Raw genomic sequence first — 22,557 nt, 5'->3', positions numbered from 1 at the left:
CCCAGCTACCTGTTGCTAAAGCCAAGTCTCAGGAGAGCCTCGTTAAGAGCCTGGGGCCTCCCTTCTACTCAAACCCCCACTCATGAAACAGAGGGTCCACCTTAGACGTGGCAAGCTGAGAATACTGGGGCACTGATGACCTTTGCCCCCAACTCAGGAGGGGGTGGTCAATACCAGAAGAGGTAGGCTGAGAGAACACAGGCTGTTGCACCCCTCCCCTTCGAGAAGAACTCAGTTCCTATAGCAGGGGTATCACTCAAATAAAGAATGCCATTGTCCCCACTCCGAGTTCCAGAGCCCTGACTCGAACATTTTGCCTTAGAGAAGAAGGAGGCAGTAAAACAGGTAGATCCTCAGCTCTTCACAAAGGAACTGACTTTATTTATAACAACAGAGCAAGAAGTTCAAGCCTAAGGGTACTATCAAGACAGTGGAAGCTACGGGAAAGGCAATTGGGAGGCGATTTCATAACTGAGGCTAAACTGCAGACCAGCTAGTTTGCAGGACATGGGGAGTAAGACAGCTGGGAGGTGCCCTCCCAGTGTTAGAACAAATATCTAACACTGACCTCAGAAACAAAATCAGTATCTCAAAGATACTGATTCTGCACCCCCAAGTTCATTGCAGCATTATTCACAATAGCCAAGATATGAAAACTACCTAAGTCTCTGTCTACAAATGAATGGCTAAAGAAGATGTGGTACATATACATACAATGACATATTGTTCAGCCATGAGAAAGAAGGAAATCCTGACATTTGCAAGATAGACAAACCTAGAAGACATTATGCTAAGTAAAATTAGCCAGAGTAAAACAAATACTGTATAATCTCACACGTGGAATCTTAAAAAAAAAAAAAGTGAACTTATAGAAACAGAGTAGAATGGTGGTTACTAGGGGCTGGAATGGCGGGGGGGGGGGGGGGGAGAGATGCTCGTAAAAAGGCTACAAGCCTGTTATAAGATGAATAAGCTCTGGAGATCTAATGCACAGCATGGTGCCTAGTTAATACTATGTTGTGTACTTGAAATTTGCTGAGAGTGGACCCTAAGTGTTACACACACACACACACACACACACACACACACGCAGAGTAACTATGTCAGGTGATGGATGTGACCTGACTGTGGTAACCATTTCACAAAGTGTACGTCAAATAATCACATTGTACACTTTATATATATACAGTTTTATGTGTCAATTTTACCTCAATAAAGCTGAGGAAAAAAGAGAAATCTCTCTCTTTATTCTACTAGTAAACCAAAAATTACCCTAGGCATGAAAAAGAAAATGCAAACACGGACTGATGACACACATGAATCAGGGCAAGTCAGAGGTGGCAGCCTAATCTGACAAACCAATCGATAGGCAAAGCCACTACAAGTTTTATAAATCCTTTTCACACTCTTCTCACTCTTTTATAACTAACCCTGCACTTGCAAAAACAGCTTTCAAAAAACTTATTTTGTGTTTTAACTTAGATAACTTTTTAGAAATAAATTTAATTCTGTTCCAGCCCCAAAGTGGAAGGACCTGAATTTTAAAATTTTAAATAGAAAGTGCCTCAAAGCCAAACCATTAAAAAATTAAGCCCCTTTCCTTAGCAATAGATACTAAATTTATAGTTTTTACTGCAAATGTATAGAATTCTGGCTATTCTGTGGGTTTAAAAGACTTTTGATGCAAATGAATACCGCAATGAGATATCATTTCACATTCACCAGAATGGCAATAATCAAAAAAGCAAACAACAAGTACTGGCAAGGATGTGGAGAAACTGGAAGCCTCATCTACAGCTGGTGATAATGTCAAAAGCTGCAGCCAATGTGGGTAATAGTTAGGCAGTTCCTGAAAAAGTCTTATAGAGTTACTGTGTAATCCAGCAATTCTACTCCTAGGAAAATACGAGAAATGAAAATGTATGTCCACACAAAAATTCACACATGAATGTTAATAGCAACATAACTGATAAGCACCAAAAGGTAGAAAAATACCCAAATATCCATCAACTGACGAAACAGAGAAACAAAATATGGTATATCTCTAATGAAATACTATTTGGCCATAAAAAGAAATGAAGTACTGATATATGCTGCAACATAGAAGACCACTGAAAACATGATACTAAATGAAAGAAGCCGAAGAGACCATATACTGTATGGCTCCATTTATATGAAATGTCCAGAAGAAGCAAATCCATAGAGACAGAAATGACATTGTTTGCTTAGGGCCTGGGGTGGGATGGAGTTAAAATGGGTAAGGTTTCCTGTTGGGTAGACAAAAATGTCCTAAAGTTGTAAGTTGTACTGATGGTGGCAAAATCCTGCAAATATACTAAAAACTGTATACTTACAATGGATAAGTTACATGGTATATGAATTATAAGGTGGGCTGGTCATTCTACTTGCAGGAAATACCAAGCTCGTACAATATACTCTCCACGCAATTCAAACCTGACTTCCTAGGAAGACCAATTTGATATCTACTAATGCAAATATGATGGTCTCGGTGATGAACATGTGTGATGGGCAAGGGGATCAAAAGCAACTGCATAGAAAATAAACATACACTGTTTATAATAACTGCTTTTTATACATCTCCTACAGGTAAAGTAGCACCTAATTTACATACCATCATTTTATATGTCAGTTTGAGTCTTCTGACCTGAGATTCTAGCTCTTACTATTATTTACGTTTTTCAAATGAATATACCATTCTGTTTGATACTGACCTCGAGGGTCTCAACTGACTTCATACTTCAGTCCATCAAACATTTCTTGAGTATCTACTATAGTATGTGCCAGTCACTGTACTGGGAACACAAAGATGAATCATAACCCTTACCTAGTAAGAGCATACAATTTAATGGGCAAATAAGTTATAATAAAGACGATGTGCTCCATCAGAGGTAAAAACCATTTTCTGTAACATACAAGAATTAGAGGGTGGAGGACTTTGCCCCACTGAGTTCAGGGAAGGTTTTCAGAAGTGAAAAGAGGTGAGGAAAACACAACAGGCCAATGGAACAGCAAGATAAAAGGGCATAGAGGATAAAGGGCATACTATATGCATGGCAACTCATTATTACCATAGTGCATGGTGTAAGGTGAAGAATTCCCTTACCAAATGTGGTCACATTTCAGTTGTAGGGGATTCGTGTGGATACAGTATAGAAAAGGACGGACCTGAGGCATAAACCCAGCTAGGAATTTACTGCAACTGTCTAGGAAAGAAAGGACGAGCGCCTGGACCAAGCCAGGCATAGTAGAGCACTTCACAAACTACACTGTATGTACACAATACCTTAATTCAAAAGACAAAAACAATTTGTAATAAGAAAAATCAGCACAATTGTTGTGATGTAAATAAAAATGAAGTTTTGGACTTGATGAGAGGCTGGATGGAGGTGCCATTATCTGAGGTAGCAGACAGGTAGAAACTCCTTTGGGGAAGATAAAACAGTTCGGTTTTCAGCATGGACAGTGTTGGGTAATTCTTGGAACTTCTAGTAGTAGGCACCTGGATATGTGTTCTAGCATTCACAGCTGGAAATAGATTTGGGCTTTATCATGGACAAATAGTCTAAAACCTTGAGATGTGTTGGAATCAATCACACTTTTATGAGTGTATACATGGCAGTGTTTCTCTATTATTTATATCCTTTTGCCTCACCCTTACCCCACTCTTTATCTTCTGTACATCCATCATCAGCCAAGATCTTGTCAAATTTTGCTTCTTGTGGTTTGTTTCCGAAAAATGTTATATATATATATATATATATATATATATATATATAATACGTGATTTTCTGAATTATCCATACCACACCACATCCCATGATTCTAATGTGCACCAAGATGATGGTATGTACCCTCCCTGCCCTGGTTGGGAATCATACATCTACAGGAAGAAAGAGAAGCAAGCTAACAGCAGAATGCAGAAATGTTGCCAGTGTTTTAGGAAGGCATGAAAAAGCAGTAAAAGTGAATCAGAAAAGAGTAGTAAGCATATATTTGGAAAGTTTTGAACTTTTATTCTTAGGAAAATACTAACTTTCCCGACAGACACTTTGGGTGCTGTGACTATAATCCAACCCTCTGAGAACAATACCCTTCATATCCATTATCTGAAGAACTCAGTTATTATCCTTAACCAACTCAGAATATCTGCTTTCTAAATTCTTGTACAATAATAAAAATTGGCGGTAATTTGGTATTTGAAAAATGTTTTCTTGAAAAGTTTTAATGGATTCCCAATGGGTCACAAAGGAACAAATTAATGTTGAAGGTAAAGCTAGTAATCTTCACTCAAAATACTATCAAAACAAACTTTAGAACATATTATATAGAACCACTTAGGTTGACAGTAATCTTCACAATCCTGATTATTTTTATTTGGTCTCCGGCAAACCCCTAAATGGTTTTGTTCTTTGACATGTATTATTATGTCCTTTGCCTCTCTCAAGATGTGAACATATAAGTCTTTCTTAAGCAACTGTCTTCAACTTAACTATTAAGGTTTGATTCTCATTTTTCAGGATCCACCATAATTTACTTCATTTCATTTACCCTGGGATTCGGGCTCTTTGCTAGGATAGACAGGAAAAGTTAATTGAAGTACCAATCAAAAATTAAAAAAAAAAAATTTTTTTAAACAAGTCCAAGAAATTCCATGATGTTGGGACTTGGAAATCAGCCAAGGCTGCCGCCATCTCCAGGGGACAGAGTGCAAATCAGGTAAAGATTTCAGTGGTTTGCCCTAATCTGTCCTCTAGAAAACAAATACCTAAATTTAGCTTGGGATCTAATCTTGCAATTGATAATTTTTTAAAATGTAAAACCCAACTATCAAATCCTTTCTTGTTTCTATTCACATTATCCTACACCCCTCTAATAGAGCCGTACTTCCTTGACTGTTTGCAGAAAAGTTTTATCTTTTAGTGGGAAATACTTTGGTGTAAATGTCATCTAATATACCAAACCACCTTGCATCTTTTAGTTCCTTACTATCATTCTAAATATTTTAAAAGCAGCTTTTACTTTAAAAATGTTCTTGAAATAATAATTTCCACCTGTTAACAAGTTACAATTTTATTACTATAAAAGTTCATTCGTCTTCTAGATTGTTAAAACAAATGGAAAAAAGACTGTTTTCGTAGGGTCTAAGTTTTCTGCAAGGAATCCAATGCCTACCTGGCTACTGACTGGGTCTTGAAAAATTAGTAATGCTAAATTGTAATGAGGGTAGGTACTGTGATAAATAAGCTTTACACATTTCTAGACTTCAACTAGTATATGGGGCCCTAACCAAAATTTTGATGTGCTTACTTACTATATGCCAATTATTGTTCTAAGTGATCCGTTTAATCTTCACAGGTAGAGACTCTTATTATCCATGGGTTACAGATAATGAAGCACTAAAACACAATTAACCACTGATTAAGAAACTTCCCCCAAAGTCAACAGACAGGGGCAAGAAGGGGTTCAAACCTAGCCAGTCTGGTGTCAGAGTCCTCTTGACCATTATGTGGTCTTGCCTTTCACATCTTAGTATTGGGAATAATAATTGGGGTACAGCTGAAAGCTATCTTACATCAAATACAGGATCATAACAGTGACAGGACTAATAGTCATGACCCTAAATCAAAACCCAACAAGAAAACAAACTGTGACCTGTATTAGTCTAATTCTGCCATTAAAATGTCCTTGTAATTCCCAGTAGTGGAGAGAAACTAATTTTCTCATAGAGTATGTGCCTTGAGACTAATTTTTTTAAACAAAAGAGGAATCAATAATAGTCATAACCACATAGAGAAGACACAAGGGAAAAGAAACAAAACAATGCAAGGGGCTAGTCCAATCAGGATATATAACAGGAAAGGTGAACCTACTGATAATTATCAGTTTTGACCTTGGGGGGAGAAGGGAAAGCCATAAGTTCATAAGGCAGTTTATAACTTAGGCTATTTCTCTTTATTAAGTAACTTCAAAATCAAGTGGTGATAAGAAAGTTAAGGAAATGAGCTATAACAATCAAATTAATTTTACTGATACTTAAATGAGGAAGTAGACTTAATCATGCTATCTTTTAATTATTTTCATCTATGACCTTTCAGCCTCACTCCCTTAGCACATATCCTGTTACTAAAGAATCACACTATTTAGGGGCATATGGTCAACTAATCTGATGTTTCCCAAATTGGATGTCCCATGACACATATTCCACAATGTTTTAACAGGCAGGCCATGAAAAAGAGGTTCTGGACTATTTGTGAGCAGAAATAAAGTTGCTTTGCTCTCTCTCTACTCAATACGAGGACTGACAATTAAGTTTGCAAACTCATCCTAGAGAAAGTGTGACCTACCTCACTGCTGAATATCACTACAGTCACCTTCGAAGTACTCCCCTTGGGAAGCTCTGCACTAACACCAGCACCTAGTCCACCCATCAAAGTAATTTTGGAACTCTTTCTGGACTGGCCATCAGAGCTATCATAGTCGTGATGTCCTAAATGTCACCAAAATGTCTTCCTTTCAGTATTTCATTTTCTTTGGGTAAAGAAGTCATTGGGGCCCAGATCAGGTGAGTAGGGAGGGTGTTCCAATGCAGTTATTTGTTTACTGAGTAAAAACTCCCTCACAGACAGTGCTGTGTGAGCTGGTGCACTGTCGTGAGAGCCATTAATTGTTGGCAAAAAGTTCAGGTTGTCTAACTTTTTTATGCAGCCTTTTCAGCACTTGCAAATAGTAAACTTGTTTAACTGTTTGCCCAGTTGGTACAAATTCATAATGCACAATCCCTCTGATATCAAAAAAGGTTAGCAACATCGTTTTAACTCTTGATTTGGACTGATGGAACTTTTTTGGTTATGGAGTATTGGCTGACTTCCATTGTGCACGTTGACGCTTTGTTTCAGGGTTGTATTGGTACACTCATGTTTCATCACCAGTGATAACATGGCCCAAAACATGGTCTTGCCTCTCCAAAAGGTCTTGGCAAATTCCGACTCTCCTTTGCTTTTGTTCATTGGTGAGCTCCTTCGGAACCATTTTTGCAAACCTTTCTCATGCCAAGATTTTCAGTTAAGACTTTCCTGTTTCTCTATTGATGTTTTCTCGTGACAACAAACATGCAAAAACAGTAATGAACGCCACTCAGCAACACAGCTGTGAGATACTGATACACCAAGGTTATGAAACCTCACCAAGCTGTTTGTACAGTGCTGCCCAATGTAAGTGCACAGTGGCGAGTTCACGAACTTAATTGTCACACCTCATATGCTTGTCTAGAAGGAAGCTCCAAGAGTGCAATCTGGTTTGTAACATTTCTCAAAGTCACTTAAATACATTTTTGCTGAATACATATTACCATCTCCCAGAGCTAATAGTTTATACAGAGAATACACTTAGGCAAACATTAGGCCTAATATTCTTGTTCTTGTCATTCAACCTTTTATTGACCACCTCCAATAACAGCAAACTCATTAGTTTATCCTTCACTTTTGAAGAAGTTTCATTGTATATAGAATTCAAGGTTGGTGGTTTTCTTTCAACACTTTTCACCTCACTCCCTTCTTGCATACATGGTTCTTCTGAGAAGTCCACTGTAATTCTTATCCTGTAGATAAGATGGGTTTTCCCTCTGGCTTCTTTCAAGGCTTTCTTTTTCTCTTTGGTTTTCTGTAGTTTGAATATGATATGCTGTAGACTGTGATTTTTTTGGTATCCTGCCTGGTGTTTGCCCTCTGAATTTCCTGTTTAGTGGTTTGATGTCTGTCATGAGTATTGGAAATGCTTGGCCATCATTACTCCAAATATTTCTTCTGCTTCATTCATTCGCCTTGTTTTCCATGTGTGCTACATCTTTCCAAATTGACCCACAATTCTTGATTTTTTTTTTCTCATTTCAGATTGGGAAGTTTCTATTGACCTATCATCAAGGTCACTGATATTTTCCGTTAGCAGTGTCCAGTTGAGATGACCATTTGATTTTAATTTTCTTAACCATTTCCTCCTCTCTACTCAAATCTTTTTTTGCATGTTACTTTTCTATTAGAGTTGTTGATATATTAATGTTTAGATTCCTGGTCTGATAATTTCAAAATCTGTCACATATGAGTCTGTTTCTTGTCTTTTGGCATGCTGGTTATCAGGTAATAGGAACTGAGGTAAATAGGTATTCATTATGAGGTCTTACATTAACCTAGCCAGGAGTCGGGCTGTGTTTAAAAGTTTGCTTTAGATGTAGATGGCAGAGGCTGAAATTCATTACTTTATTAAATAGTCCTTTTTCATTAGGCAGTTCTTACTGGCAAAATGGTCTTGCTTGTCACATGTAACACATCCACTGGTCCTAGTTCTGCCCTGTTATGTAAATCCAACTCATCTGATAGCTTCCAAAGTATCTGAAGACAGTACATAACTTATGCTGGTCACCAAGTCTGATCTCGGATATCCCCATTTCCTTCAACTGTTCTCCAAAGTTTTTATTTCCACTTATTTTGCCATTCCGGCCCCTCCCTCTGGATACACTATGCTAAGTTAATTCCTTTTATTAATGTGGAATCCAGTCTTGAACACAGAAAACCAGAAGTGGTTTAACCAGCATCCAATTAAATATTACTTTCCATATTCTGAACACTTAGTGTAGCTTAACAGTTTATACCAGCAATGTCACCATGATGACTAATACAAGGTGTGATCAAACAATATGGTGAATGTTGTGTTTATTTATCTTTTACAGCAAAAATAATTTTATACTTAGAATTAGCCAGCTGGGCTCAGTTTAGATGATCCCAATGTTGTTGGCAACATCCAAAGCATCATAGTCAGGAGCCAGTGGAACATATGCCTTCTTCTCTCCATCAGGCCTGATCAGGGTGTTGACCTTGGTCCCATCAATGTCACAGCTTCTGCACAGCCTGTTTGATCTGGTGCTCGTTGCCTTGACACCCACAATAAACACACGTGTATTGTTGTCTTCTATCTTCTTCATGGCTGACTCAGTAGTTAAGGGAACTTGATGGTGGCACAGTGGTCAAACTTGTTTCTCCCGGGGGCGCCTGAGGATATTTGGGCTGCCTTCGGAGCCGCAGAGTCTTGGACCTTCAGAAGGTGGTGATGTGCGGACATCTTTTTTTTTTTTTGGCTGTGGATGCCTTTCAGCACTGCTTTCTTTGCCTTTAAAAGCTTTTACTTTGGCTTCAGCATTGGGAAGGGTAGGGACTTCCTTCTTCACTTTCAGCGCCATCTTCATGAAATGGTACGGTGAATGTTTTAAGTTAAAAAAAACTATTACAGAAGACACATTGCCACTAATCCCCCTCAAAGTACGCCCCCTCACTTCAAACACACTTATCCCATCGTTCTTGCCACTTCCTGAAGCAGTTCTGGAAGTCCTCTTTTGTGACTGTCTTTAGTTGTACTGTTGTGGCTGCCTCTGTCGTGAATCATTTTGACTTTGGGGAAGAGCCAGAAGTCACACAGTGCCAGATCTGCTGAATAAGGGGGATGAGGACACACTGTAATGTTTTTATTTGTCAGAAATTGCTGTACATCAAAAGCAATGTGTGACAGAGCATTGCATGTTCGTGGACGATTTATGGCCCACTGAAACACTCCTTCTCTCAACCATAGCTCACACCCAACTGAGCGCAGCGAACAAGTTGAAACCTGTCACACAGTCACTAAGGTTCGATGAGCCACTTCCCATATTGAAGATCCCTGCCTTTCTGTTGGCTGGCACTTGGCAGCAGCATTCACTGTATTTTGTGATCACAATGGAAAGGCTCCGTATCACACATCACTTCTAGTACAGCAATTTCTGTCAAACAAAAACATTAGTGTGTTCTTATCCAGCTTACTCACCAAATCTGGCACTGTGTGACTTCTGGCTCTTCCCCCAAGTCGAAATGATTCAGGATACTGAGGCAGCCATGACAGCGCAACTGAATACACTCATGAAAGAGGACTTTCAGAACTGCTTCAGAAAGTGGCAAGAATGATGGGATACATGTTTGAAGCGATGGGGAGTATTTTGAGGGGGATTAATGGCAATGTGTCTTTTACTGTAATTATTTTTAACATTCACTGTATTATATTATCACACCACGTAGTACATGACCAGTTCTTTCTGCCATGATGTGATGCCAAGCTAGGTCCTGACCATATTAATGCAGTTAGCCTTAGGGGAATGTAAATGTAGGAATCAACAGTGTAAGTTTTTAAGCAAAGAAAGGGGATGAAAGTAAGATTCACACTGATCCCATTCAGTTTACACTGGTTATGGACCAATGGTCATTAACCTGTGAGACATGGGTATCAGAGGCAGCCCTAATTGGTCAGCAAATTTGTGTGCATGTTTATTTTTCAAAGTTGTTGGCAACTCAAAGGTTAAGAATGTCCACCTTCTTCTCATATTCAATCTTTCCTTCTGATGCTTCATGAACACACCCACATCTTTAAAAATCAAACTAACGTTTAACTATATGTATTCTCAAAAATCAAAAGGTAACTAAAATCTCATTAGGAATTAGGATATAAAACATATTACTGTAGTATGCTGTATCTACCGTGTTTCCCTGAAAATAAGACCTAGTGGGACAATCAGCTCTAATGCATCTTTTGGAGCAAAAATTAATATAAGACCCGGTCTTATTATTATATTTTTAGATATAAGACCCAGTCTTAATATTATATTGTTAGATAAGACCGGGTCTTACATTAATTTTTGCTCCAAAAGACACATTAGAGCTGATTGTCCGACTAGGTCTTATTTTCGGGGAAACACGGTAGCATCTAATAAGTTGTCAAAATCCATCAAGTTCACTGAACTACTTAATATCTGTGTATTTTATTGTATGCAAGTTATCTTAATTTCAAAATGTATTAACAGTTTATTAATCCTTAAAAAATGCCCAAGAATTTACTTTATATCGGAATAAGAAGACTGGCTCTTAGGAAGTTTCCAAGAATGGAACAGGCTTTGCTCTGAAGCAGTGACTTTCTCCATAACCTGATCTAAACGTAACCAGATTTGGGAGATGCTTTACAAAAAATTCATGTTTTAGGAAGTCTGACAGAATTCTTTCTGAGATTGTTAGTCTAAATGACATACTCTCCTTCAAATTTTGATTTAACTATGTAAGAGGTTCACATTTTGCTTGAACAAATCTGATGTGTGAAAAGATATAAAAATTATCTTCTACTTCTGACATGAATCTTACTTCAAAAGCAAGAAGCAGATAAATCAGATGGTATAATTACCAATAATACCACTCCTGCAATAAATTACAATGACGTACTGAAGGAACTGGACTTACAGAGGCAATGAGGACTTTTATTAAACAAATAAGTTCCAATATTCTTGACAGTACATACCCCACCCACACTAATTTATGAAATACTTAGTTTCTTCAATAGGTCCAAAAAGTATAACTTATCTTGATGTGGATAAATGGAAGTCATTTTTTTTTAACGTTCCACTCCTGTTTGAAATGAAGGGAACAAAGATACAATAAATGCTGACCAGCTATAATGTTAAGATTAAAAATCACTTTCACATTTTTTAAAAGATGAAACTGAATATATAGAACTATTTAAAACAAAACAGTGGAGCAAAATATACCAAATTATTGTTTTTAGTGGTTAATGCAAACTTGTGTTTTTTATTTCCAGTATTTTCCAAATTTTCTACAACAAACATGTATTGCTTTTATGATGGTTGAGTTTTACGGAAAAAAGGAAAGAAAATTTTAAACTCTGCACACGGCTCTTAGAAGATGAATTTAAAATTAAACTACTCTGAAGTTCCCAACTATGAAATAAGGAATAGGGAAAAGGTAAAAAGCACTGAATTCTAGAGCTTGAATAGATTTTATAAATCATTAAGTTTGATATCTACATTTTGAAGATGAGAAAATGGGCTTGATTTTACACAATTTCTTCAATTTCACAAGTTTCTAGCGCCTGTAATTGCAAAATCTCAACTTATTGTTCTCATCTGTAACTCATATTCACTGAAGACTAACCAAGATGGAGATCCAAGTAGTGTATAAATTTGTACATATTGTATGGCTATGGCAGTTTTTAAAACATTTACAACTATTTTTACAATGTTATTACAATCTATAATTTTTATAAGACTAAAGGAAATACATCAAAATGTGATCACGAGCAAAGTGATTTTAATGTATTAATTTTAATGTATTTTTTCAAATTTCCTTTAAATATACTAATATTGCTGCTCCTCATGTTCTCAATCATAAAAAAAAGTATAGTAATAGTATTCACCTCATTGAGTGACAAATAGGATTAGTATTTAGAACCATACCTTGGCACAGAGTAAATGCTAAGTATTACTTGTTATTTTATGATAAAATTTTAAATGATTACCTCCCCTACAATGGAGTCTAAGTGCAACAGCAGAGTTTCAGGTTAGGTATAAACACACTGGTAATTTTTCACCCATGTAATGTATGGAAATGTTCTTTATATGTAAGATTAGGAGATTTCATTCAAGAGACTAAAGAATTCTGAGAATCTAAAATCTAATAAGCTATTAGAAGCTTCAAGAGCAGTTTCTTGATCAATACTTGTTTTTTCACTGTAAGTATAGCTCAAACAAAAGGACGTGGTACTCACTGGTTAGTCAGAAAGGAGCAATAATATGGGACTGCAGACAGAATGAAACCCAGCAGGAGAGCATGAGATGATATCCTTGAACTCAGTCTACCTCACTGGCACTAGTTATCCAGATGCTCCACTCCTCCCTATGAAGGTAAGTTCTCAGTCTGGTCTAAGTCGTTATTTGAGGAAAAAGGGTCACCTGGCATACATGGTACCGTAAACTGCTGGATGGGACACAACACTAAATGCTGGCAGGCAGGAAGAAAGCAGTACTTTTTGTTCCTATCTTCTTTCCTTTTCCCAGTTTTCCTTCTGTCCTTCATCTTTTTTTTCTCCTTTTTGTTCCCTGGCTTCATCCTGTGTTCTACTGTCAAAAGAAACTCTTACCACTGTCATAATTCGGGTCATCTCCAACTTTCACACAGAGTTCATTTTGCGTGAAATGTATATACCAATACACCTAATATACACTACGTATATATACTATGTACAGGTAATTCTAAACAACTTTGACACCAAATTCAGGCTTTCACACAGTATTAGCAAACAGGTCAAAACTACCCCATACTGATGCTACAGTCAGTGTTTAGTTTTGTAGAGCAGTCTGGGGTTATGTGGGTACTGAAATTTGTGATAACAACAAAGTTTAAATTAGACATGCTAAGAGTGGCAAATATTTAGGTTCACTCAGATACTCCTTAGACTTCAGCTGGTTGACTCTATGTCCCACACTAAAGAAAAATGAGAACAGAATTTTAAAATTCTAGATTGGGAATCAGCATCAAAAAATTCTAGTGATAAAAATGCAAAGGAAATTTCACGGATACAAAGACAAAGATATTGTTTCTGTTCATTTCATGAAAAAGCAACAGAAGATGGAATATTGTTACACATCTTTTACTTGACAGATTGAAGGAAAGTTGATGGAACTGCTGTGAAAATCAGCATTGCAATCTCCAGTTCAATCCACTAAAAACTAAATCCTTCTTCCCAACTTGCAGATCCTTTCTACTAAATGCTATTCGTATTTAGCCAACAGAATGATATACTGTATTTTAAAATTGTGTTATCTAATTTTGATAATTAGTCTATGTCCTTACTAATTTTACACCTCAAAATAATACATGGAAAAAGTACTACTATAGTGAGGAATTTTGTAACCAATGGTTTTGTTGCTAAAATTTAGTATTGTTTTATTCATTTTTAGAAATGCATTATATGCAAAGATGGATCACTAACTTACATTAACTTTAAACTTCATCAGCACTTTGTTTTCCAAAATCTCAAATATCTCACTTGTTCCACTCTCATTTCACAGCCATTATGGTTTTGATGCTACTATTTATATTGTTTTCTTGCTTACTTGCCTAGAGTTCCCAAACATTCCTTTGTTAATCAGAATTGAAAAGTACACAGAGCTTTTTGTAACATGGCTGTGAGGACACCGTTTTCTGATGGATACTCATTAGGGGTGGGGCAGGATCTCCAGGTATTTACAGGCTTTTCTCACTTTAAATTACTGTGTTGGTTTTTCTATTAACTATTTCCTAGGAGAAAGTTCTTCCCTCTGAGTCTGCTGAACTGTATCTTTCTGAAAATACTTTGTGGTTCCAGTGGTATTATCTTTATGTAACTACTGCCTGTATGTACCACCTGCTTGGGTTGTCAGTAAAGTGAACAAGATTCAACATGGATTATACCAGTGACTGGTTTTCCAGGTACAAATGATCCTCATCCCCCCTGGGCCTGGAAGGGACACTGCCCATTTCCTCTGCTCCAAGCTCCCATATAGACACAGACCCCTCACCACCACTACCTGGCCCAAGGGGGAAGGATGCACGGAGTTGACCCTCTTGTTTCCATTGCAGTACCCTTAGTCACTGGGTATTGTTCCAGCCTCCTGCTTCCTGGTGTTCCACTTCTGGGCATAGAGCATTTATGTAAATGCTCCCACCTTTAGGAGGGTACATGCCAGGATGTGGTTTCTTTTAATTCATTTGTCAGTAATCCACCCCCTAAGAATGCAGCCATCTGGGGGCGGGGGGGCACTCATAGAATTCTTTATTATTAGGGCAAAGCTATTACATACATACATATATAGTAAATATTTCTTCATTTCCTATATATCTATTTCTCTATTTTATCTATACCTATCTTTTAAGCAATCTTTATCAATCATTATGAATATAACTTTCTGTAACAATGGAAATGTTCTATATCTTTACTATCCAACACAAAAGCAAAGAGCCACGTGTGGATGTGAGCACTTGAAATATGGCTAGTAATGAGAATTTAAGTTTTAAATTACATTTAATTTTAATTAAATAGCACATGTGGCTAGTAGCCACCTATTGAACAGTGCAACTCTGTCTCTCTCTACATTTCACCTCAACCACTCCATTTCATCTCTCCTTCCATTTCATTTTTCTCCCCATTTCACCTTCTCCATTAATCCCATCTTCATTATATCTATCTTTATATATTTATGTAATAAATATGTAACATCTTTATACCCATCTTTCTTATAGTTATATAATACAGACTATACTAGGTTTTATGTATTTCCTTATTATATTTTAATATAATTATATTTTCTGTAAGTTCTAAGAGAAGGGGAAAGGTGGCCACTCAATCTAACACCTTAAAATAGAAGACAAAGGTAGAATGTCTAAGACTGAGAAATGATCTAATGTCAAGACCTATTCTGCTTTTGTTTTCTCTCCAGAATAGAGTGAAAATCTGTCAGGCAAGGAAATAATGTGAACGCCGCACTTTAATTGAATCTAAGTCTCTTAACATAATAAATTACATCCCAGAAAGCAGGAAACACTTCAGACAAACCTGACTTCTGAGACAATTACTTCCAAGAAATAACGAATGAAGAACTATCAAAAGGGTGAACACCAGAAAATACTGTACCAAATTTTGGACAAGTAGACTGCATAAACAAGACACGTAGGCCTGATGCAAGTGAGTCAGAATCTCCAAAAAAAAAAGACATTGTTTAAAGAACTGAGGAATCCAGGTGTAATTACTGGGATGCTAAGAATATAAACACTTTCTTTTGAGAGAACTATAGATACTAAAATATTGCAGGTATCTTACACTCTTTTAGAGCATTCCTATAAATAAGACACAAATTCACTGGTTAAATAGTAAGATAGTATCAACTAGCTAGAAACCCTCCTAATTTTTTTGTTTTGGGCTGGAACTTCTGAGGTACTTACTTGTTGGGCAGTTTTAAGCACCCAACTTATTTAAATCCCATAATAACCCCAATGTAAAGCAGGTATAATTATTATCCCTATTTTACAAATAAGGAAACCGAGGTACAGAGAGCTCAAATGCTTTGTCTAACGTCACTGAGCTAGTAAGTGATGAAGCCAGAATTTCAATTCAGGCAATTCAGTTTCAGAGTCCCCACTCTTCATCACAAAGATAAAGCGCCTCTCGAAATGTTCACTGATCTGATATATAGATGATGTATTACAGAACTGTACACTTGAAACCTATGTAACTTTATTAACCAGTGTCACCCTATTAAACTTTATTAAAACAAAAAAAAAAAGAAAGAAATGTTCACTGATCAAAGTCAACCAACAAAAATTCTATGGTCTATGTTTCCACAGATCTATGATGCTGGCCTTACTGCTTCAACACACAAAAATATTTTTATCTGTAACTTAGAATATATCCTTACAAAATTTGCAGAACAAAGCCTAGAGAGCCAAAACAAGAAATAACAAGTCTTTTAAAAAACTACAGGCTGAAACCTGACTCAATAAGATAATAAAGACACATATATTTCACAAATTAATTATATAACAATCTGATGAACCACTCCAAGGTTAAGAATGGCTGTTAAAAAAAAGAGAGGTCTTAAAGTAGTCCCAAAATTAGCATAAAATTGCCAATACTACAGTATAAAAGATGTACTCTGTAGTATGTATTGAAGAATAAAAAATATACTTCTACTTTTCTTACTGAGATCCTTGATCCTTTCTCAGAGCCCATACTTTCATCAAACATACTTTCAAATATTTACCTGCATAATTCCTAAACACATTGATTAGGAAGAGTAAAAGTGGGAAGCAAAAAATGCTTTAAGCTCTCACTGCCAGCAAAAAAAGAAAAAAGAAGCTAACCAACAATTAAGGTTTATAAAAGGTAGACAGTAGCAGCTAATTAAACATTTTACAGTTACATTAAATAGGTCCAAACACTCCTGCAGACTTTGCCAAACTTTGGAGGCATGACTGTTTTAGTTATGGACATTTATACTGCTGATTCTCCTAGATATCACTTTAACAAGGCAACCTACGCTTGTTGGACATTCAGAAGCCTGGGGCGGATCCAGGGACAACCACCACTGAAGGGGTACTGGATGGTGCAGCTGGGGTGCTGGCTAAAGAGAGGCAAGGTTCCAGACAGGTTTTGAATGACTTGGCAAACTCACAAAATTCTGGCACTAACAACCTCTGAGTCTGATTCCCTCTTGACTTGTGCCGGAGTTGTAGAACTGAACTGGCTTACTAAAATCTATAATAAGTCCCTTTTTTTAACAGAGATCCATAAAAATCTGACAAAACAATTCTCACTCTCAACATTAGACAAGTAGGCTGTAAAAAAGACTAAGTTCAACAAAAATAACAGAAACAACAAAAACCCATAGGAAGTACTGAAGGAAAATGATAGAAATGAGAAAAAAAAATGATGAGAAAAGAGGAGAGACACAGAATAGATTCAGAAGTCAATATATATGTAATAGAATTTTAAGGAGAAACTATAAAAAATTAAGAAAAATAAAAGGCAACTTAGGTATTCCCAGTAAAAGGGCACATTAAATAACATGCAAAATTAATGAAAGACCAACATCCTAGATATGTCAGTCAAAGGGTAAAATGTGTAGGAGAATGGGGGAAAAAAAATACAGTAATCACACCACAAGAATATAGTGACCCAAGAATTCTATATTCAGCCAAGCTGTTGCTCATGGGTGAGCAGAAATAAAAGTCACTCTCACATGCGAGGACTTGCACTACTTTTGTTACTTTTCAAGACCTGTACATCTCTGTTCTTTATTTTGATACAGTTGACTGGAATAACTCTCCAAGTAAATTTTTTAAAGATAAATAATACATGAATAAAGGTAATCAGACAATTAAAAAATAAGAAAAATATTCTGCACATACCAATAAAAAGGATTTAATATTCTGTAAACAAAACTGGTCTGTAAGGAGTAAAGGGAAGAAAAGCTAAAAGAGGGTTACTATTTCAAATTATGCATTTTCAGTGTCAATATTCTGTGCTTTATTCTTTCATTCTGGATTTTTGGCATTTTCCACAAAGCATGAGTGTGCATATGTGTCTCTGTGTGTGTACCACACACACACACACACACACACATATCTGAAGAGATATCTTTGCAAAATTTCTTAACTAAAAAAGTACACAATAAATTTCTAGCAATTGTCCAGAAAATGGAAAAGATTACTCTTAAAGCAGTGTTCTCGCTTTGCATCAGAAACATTCAAGCAGAAGCTAGTTAATCTAACTTATCTTTTGGGAAATGTTCTAGAATAATTTTCTGCACTGGGTGGATTAGATGGTCTCCAAATTCTTTGTAGTAATAAATATCATCAACCTAAGATTTCACCATCACTTTACAACAACAAAAAACAATCTGATTAAAAAATGAATGAAGAACTTGAAGAGACATGTCTTCAAAGATAAACAAATGGCCAGCAAGAACATGAAAAGATGCTCAGAATCATTAATTACTGGGGAAATGCAAACCAGAACCACAATGAGATACTGCCTCATACCCATTAGGATGTCTACTATCAACAAAAACAGAAACAAGTGGTGGCAAGGATGTGGAGAAACTGGAACCCTGTGCATTGCTGGGAATGTAAAATGGTGCACCTGCTATGGATGGGACAGTGGTTTCTTAAAAAGTTGAAAATAGAATTACCATATGATCCAGCACATGAAAAACAAAACAAAGTCCCCCCCCTCACAAGGCTCACATTCTAGTGGCAGGTAAAGATGACAAGTATACTAACTTTAAAATTTTCAAATAATGGTAAATTCTATGAAAGAAAAATGTAAAACAGAAAACAAAATGACAGTGAAATTAAGTAGGAGGTAAGGGGGCAAAAGGGTAGGGAAAACCAAATGAAAGGGTTAGAGAAGGACTCTGAAAAAGTGACACAGTAACATTAAATCTGAATGAAAAAAGGAGCCAGCTAAGTAAAAATCAGGAAGCCACTCTGCTAGTCATTAGCAAAGCAAAAACCCTGATGTGAGAACCTGCTTCACCTGCGTGAAGAGCAAAATGGATGCCTGTGAGATGGTACAAGATGAGATTAAATGGAGACTCATGACTAGTGATCTCATAGGCTATATATGGAGCTTAAAATAAGATCCAAAAGTGTTATGGGAAAAAACGAAGTTTTAAACTGGGGTATGAAGAGACCTGATTTTTGTTAAAAGATCTGACTGCAGTGATGTAGAAAGTTAAGAGAGGGAACAGGAAGATCAGTTAACAATCCAGACAATAAATGACAACCACTTAGACAGGGGTGGCTTGGCAGTAGTTATGAAACAGACACATTATACAGTTGACCCTTGAACGTGGGGTTTAAGGTTACTGACACCCCATGCAGTTGAAAATCCACATATAACCTTTGATTCCCTAAGCCCTATATAGGGACCCACACAGTTCAAATCCATGTTGTTCAAGAATCAGCTGTAGTTCTACTTAATAAAACACCAAAGGTCTTCCATTTATATAACAAACTGAACTCATGTTTATCTCCACTCCCTCCAAAAAGCAACTAAATAAATCAATTTATAAAGGCAGAAACCCACAAGGACAGAGAAGAGGGAACCACAGTACACAGAAGTTAAGAAATTTCGGGAAAATGAGAAAAACTGAAACAGGGGATAATAACCGAAAGTAATGTAATTCACCCCAAGAAACTTTGGATAGGCTCCTGAGTTTGAGGTACCAAGCTCCTTGAAATATAATTGTGAGTCATAGGGTTGACAATAAGGATCAATTGAAAATCTTTTAGATCAGTCTGTTAAAACTCTATCCCATAGAGACAAAAGATGGGGGGTAAGAAAGCCAAGCCCAAGATGTGCATTTGGAGATCCAAACATAACAAAGAAGAGGTAAGGCATGAGTAAAGAGTTAACTATAGAGATGTTCACTGAAATACTGTTTATAAAATCAAAGCAACAGAAACACTTAGTCATAAAGAACATATTAGCAGTTAAGTTATAATACAACCACACATTAAAAAGGAACACAGTGACATAAGATGCCCATAATACATTACATGAAAAGGGCAGTATGCAAATCTATGGAGCCAACACACAGCGCTAAGCCTTTTGTTTATGTAGCTTTTTTCCTATGATGAAAATAGATTACCTGCATAATCAATAAAATTAAGAGATTACATGATTCTTCAAAAATGGATAAATTAACCATTAAAAATTTTAGACTTAATGACATTTAAATATCAAAAAATAAGAAACCATTAAAAAGCTTATAACATTTGATACTTTGAAAAATCCGTATAGCTCGATCTTATCAAATTCTTTCTAAATGTAATCAATATGCTTTCAAGGGAAAAACAGAGCAAAATATAAAGAAATAACTGAATCACAGATGAAAGATTCCATAATCAGGTCCCCATATTCTTACTACTATGCCCTTGAAAAATATTTGTAAAGGGATAAATCAATAACCACCAAAAAGCTACATGAAGATAACACCTTCAGCAACAGATTTTTGAATTTGCATTTCCAGTGCTATATAATACATATATATATATATATACACATATATAAATATACATATATGTAATATATATGAAAACATTCTTATTTCCTATATTAAAAGAGTATGACCTTTGGAGTTTCTAAACTTAAATGTCTCAGGAAAAACAAAATTTATCTTAAGCATTTAAAAAAAAATGGAAATTGAATGTTTGATAGAAATGGAAAACAATGGAAAATGGAAAACAAAAGTTTTATAAAAGTAAGCATTCTGTAAAAACCTGGAAAATCCTGTTTAGCAGATAGAGGGACAGACAACAAAAACAGTGTGCTCCAAAACAGGGAGATGGCCAAGTAAATTAAGCAATGCTACTTAGCTGTCAACTGTAAATGAAAAATATTTAATAAAAAATGGCCTGAGCAAAATGTTGTCATTTAAAATATTAAGTACGCAGGCAAATATGTATAAAGTGGGAAGAAAGTAAAAATTCGCATACACAAGCATGATTAGTTAAAACTATAGACACAAACAATACCAAACAGCAATACAAACAAAAATCTACTGTATAAAGGTGGGTAAGACAAATAGACCAGTAGATTAGAAAAAGGACTACATTCCCATGTATATATAGGAATTAAGTATGACAGAAATGGCATTTCATAACATAATAAGAGATTGAGTCATTAATTAATCATTAATCAATAAATGAGGGGACATTTACATTCAAATAGTTAGATCCCAACATTATACAACTTAGAATGACAAACAAAAAATCCCAATGGATAAAATTAGAAAAAAATACCCATAAAAAATAGCACAGTATTTTTATAGTTATGAATTGAGACCATCTTAATTATAACCAGAAAGTCCAGAATCCATAAAGGCAAAGACAAATATTAATACACAAACTTAGAACCAAACAGAGTAGTCAAAGGGTACAGGGAACTTACAACAGAAATAAAATGGCTAATAAATATTTTTAAAAGATGTTCAAACTGAGTGAACAAAAAAAATAATTTTTAATCAGCAAAGAAAAAAGTTAAAAGATCACTGACATTCAGTAAAGGAAAAGATGTCCTCATACTGCAAGGAATTTTAAAAGGCAGAGTCTCTTGGAGGACTTGGGTACACTATCAACACTTAAAACATACATTCCCGTTGACCTTGCTATTCTATTCCACTTCTGAGAATCAATCCTACAGATAGATATTCTTGCACAATTATACAAGCCTGCCACCACCAGGTGTTCTCTATAGTACTATGTATCATGCACAAAACTAGTAAAAGCAACTCAATGGATGCAATCTGACAACATGAGAAGAGGGACAGATTTAAATAAACAAACACTCATACAATGAATACTACACCCTCATATTTTAATGAGGAAATCTGAAAGTATTGATGCAAGACTTCTAAAAATAAACACTATCCTCTCTCACACCTTTCCTATCTGGACTTCAAGAACTTGTAACTACGACTGATTTCTCCTTTTCAGAGCCATCAAATGGTGATTTCCAACTTTCTATGGAAATCTATTCCATAGACTAGAAAATCAATTTTCTATGGAAGCCTAGCAATTTAAAATAGATTAATTTACTATGAGATAAGGATTTTATAAAAGAATGATTCCTTATATCAACTATATCATGGAAAACAAGTATTCAAAATTGAGCAGATATCTTATTGAATATGGAAGAATTTCTGAACTCTATATTGCCTCCTCTCCAAAAATATCAAAATCAAAATGCCATTTTAAGGGGCGGCCAGATGGCTCAGTTGGTTAGAGCGCGAGCTCTGAATAACACAGTTGCCGGTTCAATTCCCACATGAGCTAGTGAGCTGCGCCCTCGACAACTAGATTGAAGGACAACGACTTGACTTGGAGCTGATGGGTCCTGGAGAAACACACTGTTCCCCAATAAAAAAAAGTCATTTTAAGCCCCCTATCCAAAATAAGCTAGGTGAACAACAGTTTAGTAATAATTTCAACTTCTGAATGATGAAATATGATTCCAATAACAATCTATGGTTGTTATATGAAATACTTTTTATAAATTACATTTATCAAGTCCATTTTATCTACTTAATAATCAGCTAGTTATCCACAAGTTTCAAAAAAAGATTCACAATTTCCAAAATTT

At 36.0% G+C, this 22,557-nt stretch overlaps 1 protein-coding gene across 1 annotated transcript in view; it reads right to left on the bottom strand.

Annotated features, from left to right (window-relative positions):
- Nucleotides 1-22,557, bottom strand: part of RPRD1A (regulation of nuclear pre-mRNA domain containing 1A) — a 63,412-nt gene that overhangs the window by 6,748 nt on the left and 34,107 nt on the right. The gene's annotated exons all lie outside the window — the stretch shown is intronic.

The sequence above is a fragment of the Rhinolophus sinicus genome, linkage group LG09 (genome assembly GCF_036562045.2).
Source record: "Rhinolophus sinicus isolate RSC01 linkage group LG09, ASM3656204v1, whole genome shotgun sequence".
NCBI lineage: Eukaryota > Metazoa > Chordata > Mammalia > Chiroptera > Rhinolophidae > Rhinolophus > Rhinolophus sinicus.
The sequence above is the reverse complement of the archived record's forward strand: the minus strand, read 5'-3'. Positions and strand labels throughout refer to the sequence as shown.